Source organism: Saccopteryx bilineata, chromosome 2 (assembly GCF_036850765.1).
Source record: "Saccopteryx bilineata isolate mSacBil1 chromosome 2, mSacBil1_pri_phased_curated, whole genome shotgun sequence".
NCBI lineage: Eukaryota > Metazoa > Chordata > Mammalia > Chiroptera > Emballonuridae > Saccopteryx > Saccopteryx bilineata.
The window spans coordinates 332129684-332147080 of NC_089491.1; the positions used below are offsets into that span (position 1 = coordinate 332129684).

Consider the following 17397-nt stretch of genomic DNA (forward strand, 5'->3'; position numbering starts at 1 on the left):
TAACTTTGGAAAAATAAAAAAATTAAATTAAAAATTAAAAAAATTTTAAATAAACCCTCAGAACAAAGTGAATATACAGGGAACTTCCTCAATATAATAAAGGCCATATATAATGAACCCACAGCAAACATAACACTCAATGGTAAAAAGCTAACAGCTTTTCCTCTAAAATCAGAAGCAAGACAAGAATTCCCACTCTCACTATTTTTATTCAACACAGTATTGAAAGCCCTAGCCACAGTAATCAGGCAAGAAAAACAAATAAAAAGTATCCAACTTGGAAAGAAAGACATGAAACTTTATTTGCAGCTGACCTAATATTATATAGCAAAAACTCTAAAGACTACACCAAAACACTATTAGAACTAATAAATTAATTCATTAACATTGGAAGGGTACAAAATTAATATACAGAATCTGTTGCATTTTCATACACAATAAACTGTCAGAGAAATTAAGAAAACAACCCTTTTACAATTGCACCAAAATAATAATAATAATAATAAAGTATAAATTTAACCAAGGAGGCAAAAGATCTGTACTGTGAAAAGTGTAAGACATTGATTAAAGAGATTAAAGTTTACACAAATTAATGAAAAGATATACCATGTTCATGGATGATAAGAATTAATAATATTGTTAAAATGTCCATACTAACCAGGAGCAATTTACAGATTCAATGCAATCCCTGTCAAAATGCTAAGGCATTTTTCACATAATTAAAACAAATAACCCTAAAAAAATTTTTTTTTATTTTTTATTTTTCTGAAGTGAGAAGCTAGGGGGGAGGGGAGAGGCAGATAGACAGACTCCCACATGCACCCAACCAGGATCCATCTGGCATGCCCACTAGGGGGTGATGCTCGGCCTCTCTGGGGTGTTGCTCCACTGCAATCAGAGCCATTCTAGCGCCTGAGGTGGAGGCCATGGAGTCATTCTCAGTGCCTGGGCCAACTTTGCTCCAATGGAGCCTTGGCTATGGGAGGAGAAGAGAGAGATGGAGAGAGAAACAAGAGTGGGAAGGTTGGAGAAGCAGATGGGCACTTCTCCTGTGTGACCTGGCTAGGAATCAAACCCGGGACTTCCACATGCCAGGCCAATGCTCTACTGCTGAGCCAACTGACCAAGGCAATCCTAAAATTTGTATGGAGCCAAAAAAGACCCCAAATAACTAAAGCAATATTGAAAAAGAAAAACAAGATTGAATATATCATGCTTCTTGATTTTGAATAATATTACCAAACAACAGTAATCAAAACGGCATGGTACTGGCATAGACACAGACACATAGATCAATGGAATAGAATAGAGAGCCCAGAAATAAGCCTATGCTTATATGAGCAATCAATCTACAACAAAGGAGGCAAGAATATACAATGGGGAAAAGATAGAGTTTCAATAAGTGGTGTTGGGATAATGACAGCTACATGCAAGAAAATGGAAATGGACCACTTTCTTTCACCATATACAAAAATAAACTGAAAATATATGAAAAACTTTAATGTAAAGCCTAAAACTATAAACTTCCTAGAAGAAAACATAGGCAATAAACTCTATGACATCAGTCTTGGCAATATATTTTTGGATCTGTCTCCTCAGGCAAGGGAAACAAAAGCAAAAATAAACAAATGGAATTACATCAAATTAAAAAGATTTTTCACAGGAAAAGGAAGCCATCATCAAAATGAAAAAATGGACAGAGGACCTGAGTAGACATTTCTCCAAAGAAAACAGATGGCCATAAGACACATGAAATAATGCTCAATACCACTAATCATCGGGAAAATACAAATCAAAACCACAATGAGATATTACTTCACACACCTCAGATTGGCTATTGTCAAAAAGACAACAAATAACAAGTGTTGTCAAGAATATGGAGAAAAGGGAACCCTTGCTCACTGCTGGTAGGATTACAAACTAGTGTAGCCACTGTGGAAAACAGCATGCAGATTCCTCAAAAAATTAAAAATAGAACTACCATACAATCTGGGGTGATTCCACTTCTAGATATTTATCCAAAGAAATCATAAACGTTAATTTGAAAAGATACATTCATCCCTATGTTCATTGCAGCACTACTTATAATAGCCAAGATATAGAAGCATCCTAGATATTAATAGATAAAAAAAGACATGATATATATATAGAGAGATATATCTATATAAAAATCTATACACACAAACACACACACACACACACTGGAATATTAGCCATAAATAAGAATAAAATTTTGCCATTTGTAACAACTTGAATAGATGTAGAAGGTTTTATGCTAAGTGAAATATGCCAGAGAAAGACAAATACCATATGATTTCACTTATATGTCTAATATAAAAAAATAAAACAAATGAATAAACAAAGCAGAGTCAGACTCATAGACATAGAGAGCAAACTGATGGTTGCCAGAGGGAAGGAAGATGGAGGGGGGTGGAATTGGCAAATAAGAGAAGAAGATTAAGAGGTACACACTTCCAGTTATAAAATAAAGAAGTCAGGGGGATGTAGTGAATAGCATAGGGAATATAGCTGATAATAGCATAATAACCTTCTATAGGGACAGATGGTTACTATGAAATGACCATAGTGAGCATTTCAAAAGATATGTAAATATTGAATCAATATGTTCTGCACCTGAAACTAATATAATATTGTATATCCACTGTGCTTCAAATTTTAAAAAGAAGAAAAACCCTTAATACAAATATGCTCATTTTTATCATAATTCCATTTGATCTAGAACTTGATCCCATGTGTTGAGGAAATGCTGTCACGGGTCATATTTTAGTTTGGGAAAGGAGTAGGTGCAAACCACATGTGTTTTTCTTGATGTTCCCAGCGTTTTCCTGAAGTCCAAGTAGTTTCACCACATCCTGCCACCAACTTCAGAGAATAATTCTTGGGTATATTAGCCCTTCCAAGGAACACTTTCTGATACATAAACTGCTCTGACCATCTGTAATAACAGAAATTCTTCCCATCCAGTATACTCCTCGAAAAACATCTGGAACAAAAGGAAGTTCCCATCAACGCTTCTAAGGGAATACACATTTTCCAACATTTCCCAGGGAGGCATGTGGCTACTCTACAGGCAGGGAATGCACATGGGGTCATGGGCAGCCAGACTTGATCCTTGTTCAAAGACATGCTGGCTAGTCCCTCGGCCATTATGGCCACTTTCACCCTGCTGTAGTCCTCTGCGCTAACCTTCCTGTTCAAAGGCAGTCTTCTAGAATGAATTTACTCAGGACAAAGTTAAACTAACAGCAGGAGTGTGTGCAGGGGGAAGAGACCATAACAGAAGGGAGCTGAAACCACACTGCAGGAAAGGCTGTACAAAGCAGTGGTGGTAAGCACGAGCTTTCGCATCTGTCAGACCAATATCGGAACATGGCTTGGCCACTTATTGAGGAAGTTATCTAAGAAACCTTAGCTAAGCCTCATTTCCTCATCTGAAAACCATCTGAGGAAACTGAGAGGATCAAATAAGATCAGACAGGCCAAGTGTTTATAGCACAGCCCCTAGCATACCGGAAGCTCTTAATAAAAGTTAGCTCTTGTGCTGTTATTATTGGGAGCAGCTAATCCAATAGAACTTTTAGCCTGGAGAACTCTAGACTCAGGAACAACAGGGATCTTCAGACATCTGCATGACAATCTTATGAAGCAGAGATGCATCCAAAGACAGAAGCAGGGCGAATGGGCAGAAGGGACTGACCATGACATCTGGTCCCCTTTTGAGTACCAGCATCGCTTCATCTGGTCCATCTGGCTGGGTGAGTTTCCCCATCCTTTCTGGAATTAAAGCCATCCTAAAACTGTTCAAGGGGGGTTGAATATTTCAGTTCAGAATAAAGAAAAAAACTTAATGTCATTACAAAATGGAGCGGGCCAGTTTGAGAGGTTATTAGAGTCCCGTCACTGACAGTATTTAAATGTCTCAGTCTGGATGCATTCAAAAGGTCCCAAATATGCCAAGTACTGCCTGGAACACAAAGATGAGTGAGGCATGTTTCCTGTCTTCAAGAGCATTGTACTCTAGACTGGGGTTGGGTAGAGATGCATGTTTAACAGAGTTCAGAGGAACAAAGGCTAGCATTGAATCACTATGCAGCAAGGGTCTTAATATCATAGATTAGATTTTGCTCTGAATGAAAAACAAGCATAGAAGAGCTCAAAACTCCTTTCCAGCTTTAAGATTCCCTAATTCCCAGAATTGGGGGAATTAGAAAAAAACAAAACAAACAAATAAAAAAAACACTTTTTAAAAATAGTAACTACTGCCCTGGCCGGTTGGCTCAGCGGTAGAGCGTCGGCCTAGCGCGCGGAGGACCCGGGTTCAATTCCCGGCCAGGGCACACAGGAGAAGCGCCCATTTGCTTCTCCACCTCTCCGCCGCGCCTTCCTCTCTGTCTCTCTCTTCCCCTCCCGCAGCCAAGGCTCCATTGGAGCAAAAATGGCCTGGGCGCTGGGGATGGCTCTGTGCCCTCTGCCTCAGGCGCTAGAGAGGCTCTGGTCGCATCATGGCGACGCCCAGGATGGGCAGAGCATCGCCCCCTGGTGGGCGTGCCGGGTGGATCCCGGTCGGGCGCATGCAGGAGTCTGTCTGACTGTCTCTCCCTGTTTCCAGCTTCAGAAAAATGCAAAAAAAAAAAAAAATGGTAAAAATAGTAACTACTTTGTGCCAAAATTCCTAAAACATTTTATAAAATGTCCGTCAGCGTGTATGATATTTAAAAGCAGTGGAACTCTGCCTCTGAATTAACTGAGTTATATAAAACAAAGTACAATGGAAAACTGCATATTTTTTCTCATAAGAACCATTTCCTAACTGGGCATAGGGTATTTAAGAGTAATCCTCATCATGTAACTGTGATCAGCATTGTTTATATGTTTTGCATTTATTTTACTTCAAATCCTGAACTTGTGCCACTTTGCTAGAATGAAATATTAATGCTATTAAACATCACAAAAATTTTAAAAGAAGATGTTTAAACAATATTTATTCATTGACCTTGGACCACTACAATATTTTAGAGTACTAATTAAATATCTAAATTTTTTTAATCACATGCTATGCTTAATACTGATCAATAAACACTAAACTTTAATGTAATTATAGTCCAAAAACACAGGCTTTCATTTTAGTTCCTCATAATTCAGAAAAAAACTTAAAAGTAGATACACCTGACACTGAAAATTCCGATTCTCCCAGCACGAGCTTAACCCCGTCCTGCTTCGCGGGCTGACCCTCAATCCCCGCACTGTCCCCAGGGCAGCACTGGCTCAGATCAGCGTGGAGAAGGCAGGTGGGGCAGTTACAGAGTAATGCTGGGTTGTTTTATTTTTGTTAGAGAAGAAAGCTGTGGGGGAAAAATCTTCTCTACTTAATGTATTTTATTTTCAGCAAGGTGTCACCTGTAAATATTAATTTATAAACACACAAAGTTTACTAGGTACTTTAGCTGCCTAAAAATAAATGAAATAAAATAATCCAAACAAAAAAAAAATGGAATTTCTAGTATCTTCTTTCCTCGGGCACAGTGAAAAAAGAAATTCTAAGGATTTAAAATTTCATCCCAGTGGTTTCAAAGACAAGAAAATACATCCCATCAAACTCCCGTTTCAATCATGGGGTCATGAGAGTAGAAATGACAAGTGACACAGCATCCAGAAGAAAAATAATCACTTATGCTATTTACAGTACAGAACCTATTTCCAAGTCACTCAGGACACTTTACACTTAGGATATTGTGAATTCTCCACAATGTTACCCTAATGAGATCTAGGACCACTTTGTGAAGCAGAGAAAGGGCATAGAGGATTGCTCCCAACTCACTCAAGGGTCAAGAAGACAGAGAATAAATTGTGAGCCTCTCGAGGATGGTGGCTTTTCTTATTGGAATAAAGCAAATAAAATCAACTCACTGATATGGCATTTCATTCCTCTCTTGGCAATTAAATTGTATATCCTTGTTTAAAGAGAATGGTATAGACAGTCAAGATATGCATGGGGTCAATGAGATATTCTTCTTTTTGATTGTAAGCAAAGAATGGGGGTTGGAGGGGAGGGTGGCGCTTCTGCTGGATCCTATAGCTCCTTCCCTGAATCCCACAGCAAATTGCCTCCTGTATCTGTTCCTACCCCTGATCGAGAGGGCATGGCATTCTGCGTCTGCCCTCTGGATGCCCTGCACCCACTTGACTGGATTTTAACTGAGGCCTTGGGATTTGTGTTCAATGAGAGCTGGGGCCATAGCCTTCCAACTTCCTCAGGAGACCCTTAAAGTGATCCTTAGACGTTCCGTCACAGGAGCGAGATGGTACGAGGGAGGAATGAGGTCTCCAAACTTACTTCCACTTCCACACAGCTGAATAGGACCAGGCCTCAGCTCAAAGACTCATGGGTCTCTACACACCTGGAAGAGCCCTTCTCCTCTCCTGGCCTCCCAATGGATACATTCCTACCCATTGCTCCTGGCCTGCCCAATCCCACACGACCACACAGAGCCTTTGCTGGTAAGCACAGCTTCCTCAGGTGAAGCTGGTCGTTCTTCTAAACTATCACTCTTATCATATCGTTTTATACTGTTCATTGTAATTTTACCGTTGCTTGTGTCTTCTCCCCAATGAGATTCTGAGCCATGTGAAGGCTTAGAATCGTCTCCTTCTTTCATAGTTATCCCCTAGGGTGTCAAATGCAATGCATATCCTTATGGGATGCTGACTAAATACCTGCTGTGGACTGATAGATTATTATCTATTTCACCTCCTAAGTAAAGGAAGAGGATAAGTAGATACTACACTGTCATTTCTTCATCTTGTTCTACTTCGCCTGGTGGGAAAAAAAGAGATTGAGCACCAACTGAGTTCAAAGAGCAATACAAAGAACTGTGTAGTATTATCTCACAACACTGATAAGATCCTGCACTTCTTAACTAGACCACAGAATACCACATCATGAAAATATCGTTCCTCTTTCCCTGGGACATTCTTTTACATTTAAGTCCATTATCCATGTTTGATTACAATGAAAATTTACCGGAATATAATTAATATGTTTGGCTGAATTATTCACATCATGAACAGGTAGAGCAAGATAGGTCACAATGTGAGTCAAAACTGAATATATAGTTCCACTATTTTTTTTTTGATTGTCCAAAAAACGAACAACAACATCTAGAGAAAGTACCTCTGAATTCCTTTTGTGCTTACATTTCTGACATCTATATCAGAAGGTGACAGATATGTGTTCTGTAGCCCATCCCTGGAAGAAAGAAAATGTATTCCCTCAACACAAGGGCAATGCTCTTTGTCCAGAGTGGGCCTGTGTTTCTGTTGTACCAAACAGCAAAGAAAGGGACATCCAACACAAAAGACAAACTTAAAGGCCACCATCGGGACTCGGGGTTGTCTACGGCCATACCACCCTGAACGCGCCCGATCTCGTCTGATCTCGGAAGCTAAGCAGGGTCGGGCCTGGTTAGTACTTGGATGGGAGGACTCGGGGTTTGCCAGAAGCTTATCCTCAGTCACAACTCCACCTCTTACACCCTCACAACCGGGGTACTGGGAAAAGGTCCAAAGAAGCCAGAACTCATTGTTTCCAAAATTGAATTCTAGTGGCACTTTTGTTTGGGTGTTGTAACAATCTTTGCTTTTGTTCTGTTCATTAAATAAAACTGACTCTTGCCTGACCTGTGGTGGCGCAGTGGATAAAGCGTCGACCCGGAAATACTGAGGTCGCCGGTTCGAAACCCTGGGCTTGCCTGGTCAAGGCACATATGGGAGTTGATGCTTCCTGCTCCTCCCCCCCTTCTCTCTCTCCTCTCTCTCTACCCCCCTTTCTAAAAAATAAAAAAATAAAAATAAAATAAAATAAAATAAAAGAAAATAAAACTGACTCTTACCACCTAACAACATAGATTTGGAAAGAACAGCAGTTCCCGACTGTCTTAGCTCCAGTTGGCTGGGGCATGGGGCTCGTGAGGTCCCAGTCTTGTGTCTGGCCTTCAAGCAAACAAGATGTCCTTGCTCCATACCAGACCTATTTAGACCTGTCGACTGTTCTGTTTGTTGGTCAAGGACTACACCTTTAAGGCTGTCCTACCATTGTTCATAAAATAAGACAGGTCAGTAGGAATGTTGAGAGTAGGAGGAGAGATACAACTGAAAACAAGTATCCTACTTACAGTGGATATCTCTTCCTCCTGATTTTCATCATCATAACAAACACGATGCTATGGGCCAGGGACCACGCTTAGGACTCTGTGCACTTTGTCTTATTTATCTTTATTTAAACCTTTATGAAGGAGGTGCTATTATTAGCTGATCTCTACAGATAAGCGAGTTGAGATTCAAGGAGATAAACTAGCTTGATTAAGATAATATAGCTAATAAGCATTGTATCAAAGTCTGAAGGCAGTCTGAGTACATAGTCCTCTCTACTTCATATAATTCATATTAATCTGTTTCACTCAAAAGAGTATCAGCACCACTAGATAAGTACATGACAATCATCTGTAATTTGGATTGCATCTGATGATAAATATCTATAGGCCACAAATATCTATATAACCAATCTGCATAACTAGGACATGCCATTTGTTATATAAATAATATAAATGCAAACATTCTCAGGGCTGATATTATATATATAAATAATTTGGAGAACTCTAATATACAGAATTGTCACAATATAAATACTTAGATTTAAAGTGTAAGAAATAGCACAAGCTCTGATCAAAGTTAGAGTTCATGCTCCATCCATATAAAAGGAAGCAAGGGTCAGATGCTGGAGCAAGAATATGTCACCATCTTCACATCCCTGGGGAGCCCAGTGTGTCACGGGAAGGAACAGAAACAGATTCATGACTTCTCCGAAGCTGGGAGTGTTCATAGATATGAGGCTATAGTATACCAAGAAACCCGGCCTCCCCATGTGCGGAGGGAGACTGGGAGAGCTTTGGAAAGGAGACTAATGACCAATGGTGAGAACACATGCCTATTAGCTTGCAGGGCCTAATGGAGTAAAGCAGCAGAGACTGGCCTCATTCTGGAAACACATCAAGGTAGCCTTGAACCACGCTATACCTGGACCCCTTCCCATCCCCCACAAGCCTTGTGCTCATTATGGATTTAAAACACATCAAGATTCCTTGTATCTTTTTATGTTATTAAACATAAAAAGACTGAGGGAATGTCCCTAATTACAACTAAAACAGATGTCTCTTTTGCCAGAGACAGCGTTCTATCAATTAAATGGGAAAATAGGCTGTTCTCCCCGCTGTGGGGAAAGAGGGCCTCTGGTGACCCTCTATTGATTAAGACTGCTGTGGAATGCTATTTGCAATATTGTTGCATAATGGAAATCAGAAGGTAGCTGTCACAATTTCTGATGACAAATGGCTAGTGGCCGAGACCAATCATAGCCTCCTTCATCTCTTACTGTTCTAAGCTCCCAATTAATGTGCATCTTATAGTCCAGTTTTCTTAAATCAGCCTGCTATACTGTGCCAGGTGGTAAAAATGAGTAAAAATGGTTATCTGAGTGACCCTGCTTTAGAAAGTGTGTTCAAGTAACCATTACACTGACCATTACTCCTGAGCCATGCATTATTTATTAAGATACACAACTTCCAAAAGGGCACACAATTAAAAATAGATTCATACAGCAGCTGCTGTGATTATGACCAATACAAACAGAGATCCAACCAGGCATGAGTCAAAAGAAGAAAGCCCGCTGCCAGACAGAACATTGTTCACTCTCATTTTTGTGTTGTGTCCTTTGACTTGCTAAGTCAGCCAGCAAACAATTTGTATGAAGCGGCAGTTCTCAAAGTGTAGTCTGCAAAACAGCAGCATCGCCCCGGCAGGGAACAGTTAGAAATGCAGTCTCGGACCCCCCCACCCTCGCTCCAGGACCTACTGACTCAGAATCTCTGAAGGTGGGCTCAGCAATCTGTCTATGTTTTCACAAGCCCTCTGGGTGATTTTGATTCATGCTAAAGTCTGAGGGACTACTGGGAGGAAGCCAGGGGGCAACCTTCAAATGTTAAGTCTTTCTAGGAAGATGCAACCTTTGGTTACAAAAAGTTATCTTCTGAAACCTCTGGGAAGAAATCTATCCTGAAACCAAATAAAACCACTGCAAGCTTCAATTTTCTGTAAACCTAAAACTTTCTCTTAAAAAAGTCTATAAAAAATTTTGTTTGTCTTTTCCAGGTATCCATCTTTTCTTTATTTATTGAGTTTAGAGAGAGAGGAAGGAAGCAAGAGATAAACATCAATTTGATGTTCCACTTAGCCATGCATTCATTAGTTGATTCTTATTTGTGCCCTGACAGGGGATCGAACGCACAACCTTGCCAGATAGCTCAGTTGATTAAAAATAAATTTAAACTACTGCAATCTTTAGAGTGAATGAGTAGAAAGAAGAGCATAGGACTTTTCTTATATAAACTTGTTTCTTTCTTTATTTACCTGTCCTCTGATTTGCTCTAGAAAGATTTTCAGGCAACTTTTTTTGTGTGACAGAGAGAGAGACAGAGAAAGGGACAGAGAGGGACAGACAGACAGGGAGAGATGAGAAGCATCAATTCTTCATTGCAGCACTTAGTTGTTCATTAATTGCTTTCTCATATGTGCCTTAACCAGGGGGCTATAGCAGAGCGAATGACCCTTTGCTCAATACTGCAGCCTTTGGGCTCAAGCCAGAAACCATGGGGTCATATCTATGATCCCATGCTCAAGCCAGTGACCCCGCACTCAAGCTGGTGAGCCCCCGCTCAAGTAGGATGCTCAAGCCGGTGACCTTAGGGTTTAGAACATGGGTCCTCAGCATCCCAGTCCAAAGCTCTATCCATTGTGCCACTGCCTGGTCAGGCTCAGGCAACTTTTTTGTTTTTGTATTTTTCCAAAGCTGGAAACAGGGAGGCAGTCAGACAGACTCCCGCATGCGCCCGACCGGGATCCACCCAGCATGCCCACCAGGAGGCGATGCTCTGCCCATCTGGGGCACTGCTCTGTTGCAACTAGAGCCATTCTAGCGCCTGAGGCAGAGGCCACAGAGCCATCCTCAGCGCCTGGGCAAACTTTGCTCCAATGGAGCCTTGGCTGTGGGAGGGGAAGAGAGAGACAGAGAGGAAGGAGAGGGGGAGGGGTGGAGAAGCAAATGGGCGCTTCTCCTGTGTGCCCTGGCCAGGAATCGTACCGGGACTCCCGCACGCCAGGCCGGAGTGGCTCTACCACTGAGCCAACCAGCCAGGGCCTCAGGCAACTTTTTAAAACATGCGTAGCATCCATTCACAAGCCATTCTCTTGGACAGACTCCTCACTACTTTCAAAACAACCTCACTATTTGTAACACCCAAAAGATAGGCACTTAAGACTAGGTAAGCTCTTGTGATGTCTTCAGTATTCACTGTGGGGTTTCAGACCTTTCGAGGGAAAAGAAAAGTAAGAAAGATTCCATTAAATTTCACCAAGTTAAAAATCTGCTACTGCTCTACCCAGCGAGAGGCACAATGTACCTCACCAGTCTGAGCCTATGATCGCTACACTGATTCCAATGCTCACGTCTCATGAAGAGCCACAGCGTGGGAGGTGTGCCTGTGTCATGAGAGTCAGCCTTGTTTCAAGGCCCCTTGGCTGGCCAAAGGGGCTCTATGATACCAATATTCACACTGGAGCTAATATTGCTTAAATGAGCCTCTAGCATTGTTTCAACTTTTTTTTCAAATGATAAATGATCTTAAGAAATGAAAGGGAAGTAACCTCTCAGTAAGGGATTTATTCACTAAATTAAGATCTGTTCATATAATTAAAATGAAGCAGCTGTTAAAAAATTAAGTTTTATAGTTCTCAATCCTGAATAAATATCAGAATCACCTGGTGATTATTTAAAATATACCAATGTCAATTCTACCCCAATTTCCTTCATCTTGGATAGGATTTGGGCATCCATGTTTTTTTTTTAACTATCCACATGATGTTAATGTACCTCCAGGGTTGAGAATTACTGAGGTAGATCTATGTTAACCAAAAAGTCTCTCCCAGATATATTATCACATTAAAAGAAAGGCATAAGGCTCATTATTAATAAAATTGTGTGTATGTGTGTATGTATGTGTATGTAATTTTATTAACAGATGTGGGTGTTTGGATGTGGTTTCTTCCATTTTACACTATTTACTTATTCATTGCTTACACTCTTCAAAATGAAAATGTACTCATGTCTTCTAGTTATTTAATTTTTAATTTTAAAAATCTGTTTAGAGAAAATGTGAATTGGTTTAAAAAAAATTGAAGAAACACAAGAAAATGGGACCTTCCAAAATAAACCATATCTCTTTCTTTTTTCCCTTCTCCTCCCTCCTGTTCCTTTTTCTCAGAGGGTATGAAACATACCCAAAATTCCATTTCTGCCCTACCTATATAACACCTATTATGTTCAATATTTGGGATTGGGATGAGAGAAGGGATAGAGATAGAGGAACAGAGAGACATGGTTCATTCATTCATTCAGCAAACATTTATTGGGTTCCTAGATAGGTCCATGCTAAGTGCACTGGAAATAAACAACAAACAAGATATACATGTCCTCAAGGACAGCATGGATATCATCCTGCCCTCCTGGAGTCTTGTTACATTAATCAAGAAATTTAATCTGTCAGGAGAAGTGAGAAAAGACTTCCCAAAGTAGAGATGGACCTTCATTCTAGTGGTAAAGGCAGCCATGATTAGAGTTCTAAGAAGGGGAGTGCCTATACCAAGTCTGCTTTACAAAGTTAAATTAGAGCTTGCTACAGTAGCAAAGAATTGACTGAAGGAATCTATCTTTCAATTTTCCATGTATCTATTTTCCATCAAATAAGATTTAATATTAAATGTTACCTCCTGCTGAGTTCATTGACTGGGTTCATTTATCCGTCCCTCTAACTAGATGAGCCTGGATACGGCTGATGTACCTTTTCAGAGTTTACAGCGAAGTCCATTGTATGCAATAAACAACTTACAAAACAATTTCTTTGTAGAAGTGGTTTGCTACAATGAGTAGAGTCTCTTGGAAGAAAATATATCTGTGTAAAGAGAGCCAGGTAGGCAAAGGCTTCCAGGGTAATGGGATGCCTCATTGCGCTTCATTCACTTACATGAAGGTCAATTTTAGCCAGTTATAACTCAGACATTTCCACATGGGAAGAAATTATCTAGCCCACCCACAGGTGGATTTCTATTTAAAAGTCTCATTTGACTACTTTGGGAAGTATACACTACAGATGGTGTAACCCCTATCTGCAAGAGAAGAAAAATAAATCTCTGGGTAGTTATCTAGCAAAACATGACAGAGAGAAATTGTATCGGACACTGTCCTTTTATAAGCCTGATACACTATGTGGACATTAATGTGCATTACCTCCAACCATCTATGTGCTATTTTTAACGTAGAACGTCCAATCTTTTCTCAAAGTAATATTAGTGTTCTGAGGAACAGATTTGCTTTCATTTAAAGGAGAGGGGTTAAAAGGTTCTAGAAAATGGAAAAAAAAAAAAAAAACCCTCCAAGCTCCTTATGAAACACATACAAATTCCTTGAAACTGCTTCATAAACCAAATTTAAATCCTGGCCTTCCCAGTAAACATTTCCAAAAGGCCCTCTCGTTGTTTTTTAGTTCTTTACAAACTGCACATCTCCAAGAGCTGGGCCATTTTTTTCTTCAGTCTCTCTGCAATACAGGGGCCACCACACTGGCATTTCCAACTTTATGTAGGATGGAGCACTACATGTCACATTATCATAATTGATAGTGCCATTATCTAAAATCATTCATTTGTTATAGGGTTAAGCAATAGGTGACCATCCTACCCCTATATTAACCCCTATATGAAGAGTGTGTGTGTGCATGTGTGTGTGTGTATTTTAAGACACAGTAGTGCTTCTAAAAAGCTTAGTTCATTAAAGTATTGTTCTGTAATACTCAAATTTGTTTTCACTCCCAACTCACCTGAGAAATATGAGACACTTCAATCATTAAAATGGTTACTAGGGAAGGCATACACTCACTCACTGAGTCTTGTCATTTGAAAAGCCTGAGATCATTTTTGAAAAGGAAAAAATAAACAAATGGCACTACATTAAACTAAAAAGCTTTTGCAAAACAAAGGAAATCTTCAACAAAATGAAAGAGAACCCACTGAATGGGAGAACATATTTGCCAATGGTATATCTGATGAGGGGTTAATTTCCAAAATATATGTAGAACTTATACAACTCAAAACCAGGAAGACTAACAATCCAATTAAATAATCTGTAAAGGACCTGAATAGACATTTCTCCAAAGAGGACATACAGATGGTCAATAGACATATGAAAAAAATGCTCAATGTCACTAATCAGAGAGATGCAAATTTAAACCACAAAGAGATATCACCACACACATGTCAGAATGGCTATCATCAATAAGTCAATAAACAACAAGTGTTGGCAAGGTTATGGAGAAAGGGGAAACCTTGTGCACTGGTGGGAATACAGACTGGTGCAGCCACCATAGGAAACAGTATGGACTTTCCTCAAACAATAAAAAATTTGACCCAGTAATCTCACTTCTGGGAATATATTCCTAAGAAACCTGAAACACTGATTCAAAAGACTATATGGACCCCTCTGTTTACTACAGTGTTAGTTACAATAGCCAAGATGTGGAAAGAGCCCAAGTGTCCGTCAGTAGGTGAGTAGATAAAAAAGCTGTGGTACATTTACACAGTGGAATACTATGTAGCCATAAAAAAGAAGGAAATCTTACCTTTTGCAACAGCATGGATGGACCTGGAGATTATTATGCTAAGTGAAATAGGCCAGGCAGAGAAAGGCAAATAGCAGCATATGATCTCGTTTATACCTGCAGTCTAATGAACAAAATAAACTGATGAACAAACTAGAAACAGTCATGGAGACATGGAACAGACTGACAGCTGTCAGAGGGTTGGGGAATTGGAGTACTGGATGAAAGAAGGTGAAGGGATTAGCCAAAAAGTATATAAGTATGTACATAACACATAGACACAGACAACAGTGTGTCGACGGCCAGAGGGAAAGGGGGTTGGGGCTAGGTGGAGGTGGTCAAAGGGAGGGACCTGGGGGCAGAAAGAGACTTTGCTTTGGGGCAATGGGCACATGATGCGGTGTGCAGATGATGTTTTGTTGAGTTGTACACTTGAAACCTGTATAGTTTTGTGAACCAATGTTACCCCAGTAAATTTTGTTTTTAAAAAAAGAAAAGCCTGAGGTAGTTCAGATACAGGAACACACACCACCCCTGGGGCAATTTATTGATATCCATGCATCTTTTCAGATTCTGTGGGTCTGGTGCTGCCCTGGAGGATCCCAACCTTCATAAAACTACCCCAAATGTTGACTTCACTCAAGTCATAGCATTTGGCTTAATCAGATTACTATTTTTTGAAACAGAGCTATAAGATAATCCCAATGTGTCAATTTGTTTATTATAACTTGAATAACTCTTCTAATATTTATTGTCAGTCATAGGCTACATGTGTTTAAAAAGGATGTAGTCGTACGGAAATGGAAAGATTTTCTAATTCTGAGGATGATCATCATTTCATAATTAATATTATTGTGAAGTGCTATCTAGAGGTCTCATATCAACCATCAAAGGAAATTAAAGCAGCACAACAATGAGCTGTAATTATAGATTCGCATTCATGTGGGTCCAGGCTGAGCGGCAGGAGAGGCTGAGAAAATATATATATACACACACACACACACACACACACACACACTCCCCCTTAGTTTTGAAAGACACCCATTTTCCAAGTCCTAGTAATTTAATGAATAAATACATTCACTTCTATAAGTTAAATGCCCACTCCATGCAAGGGTACTGATCTTAGTTAATGACATTTACCATAACCAACAACCCCTCCAGGCTGAAAATCATTCACTCTCTGTGCTTTGGTCAGTGGTGGCAAGAGCAGCTCCTTTACATGCTGAAAGATGTATCAGGAATTGGCCTGGAGCATTGGACTACGGATAAAGAGTCAATGGCAATTCTCCCACCTGGTTAGATAAGGTCCCTCCAGAATTACCCAGAAGAGGAGAGAGAGAATTGGCCAGTCCATAAGGGAAGGACAGAGAAGAAACTAGATCAGACTCCATAAAAACCAAATCCACTCTTTAGTATCCCAAGGAGGTTTCCAGGTTCCCTTTGGCAATCCAAAAAGGCAAAGGATGTGACCAGCTCCTGTTGGCATCTTTCATCTGCCTTTTCTCATTAAGGTCATCTAACAACCTAACACAATGTTAATACCCCCATTTTTCCAGATAAGCTGATTCTGGCACAGTTAATGTAATCAGGCCCTCAGAATCTCAAATAAGCACTAATTACTTCCACCCCCCTGCTCAAATCCTTGTCAAATGTGGCACTAGATCACAGGAAGGAGACAGGATTCAGAGTGATCGTGGTGGGGTAGATGGGGACCAGAATTAGTGTATAAGGGAAGAGTAACAGAGGAAGGGAGCTCTTCCTAGAGGTTTTCCTCTTCTCTAAAAGTGGGTGTCGTTGGGCCACAGTTGCTAAGAACAGAAAGAGATGCTTTGGAAAAGGCAGGGAAGGAGATCAAGTCAGGGAGGAGAAGAGAATTACAATGGAGCTGGACATCAACCCCCCAGAAAATGCCACATGGCTCAGAACTGGGCTTGCTGGGAGAAATCCTAGCTCCTGGGATGTGGGGGAACCCTGTAAAATACTAGTTCTGCATCTTGCCTCCAGGGGCTAGCAAGGGGTCAGCTAAGCCCGAAATCAGTTATTAACAACTTGCTAGTTTCCTTTGAAAGTCTCCAGAGATGAAGAATTAGAGCACCCCTGACTGCCTGTTTTAATCTGCATCCTTCTCACTGCTCTGGGCTCAGCCGGACATCCTGCTCAAACGTGTCTGGAATTCCCTACCTAAAGCATGCTTGTGCCTCTTCAGCACTCCTTAGACACAGAGCTTCTTCTGCTCAGCGGCATCCTCATTTGAGAACATTTCATCAGTTTGAAAATAGTCACTAAGCTGCCTCTTAGCATTCTCTTCTCTAAACTCAAGGAATTTTTACAGAAGCTGGGTAGTCACTTGGGGAAGGGGGAGGGGTGTTACAGAGAGGACTACAGCATATGACATGAACCAGCTAGACAGTTCTCCGAGATATCTTACAAACCAGAAAGCCTTTGATTCGATTCCTTTTATCACCATTGCGAAGTTAAGTTCTCCATCACTTTGTTCATTTTTGTCACTAGATCTGTCACTTATCCAATTTCTCCATGCTGTTTTAATATTTTTAAGTCTAAGATGCACAAGAACATTTTCTGGACACAAAACAAAGCCTACATAGTTCAGAAT

At 40.3% G+C, this 17397-nt stretch overlaps 1 protein-coding gene across 1 annotated transcript in view; it reads right to left on the reverse strand.

The window, feature by feature from the left end:
• GRM8 (glutamate metabotropic receptor 8) overlaps positions 1–17397 on the reverse strand; it is an 846090-nt gene that overhangs the window by 816139 nt on the left and 12554 nt on the right. The gene's annotated exons all lie outside the window — the stretch shown is intronic.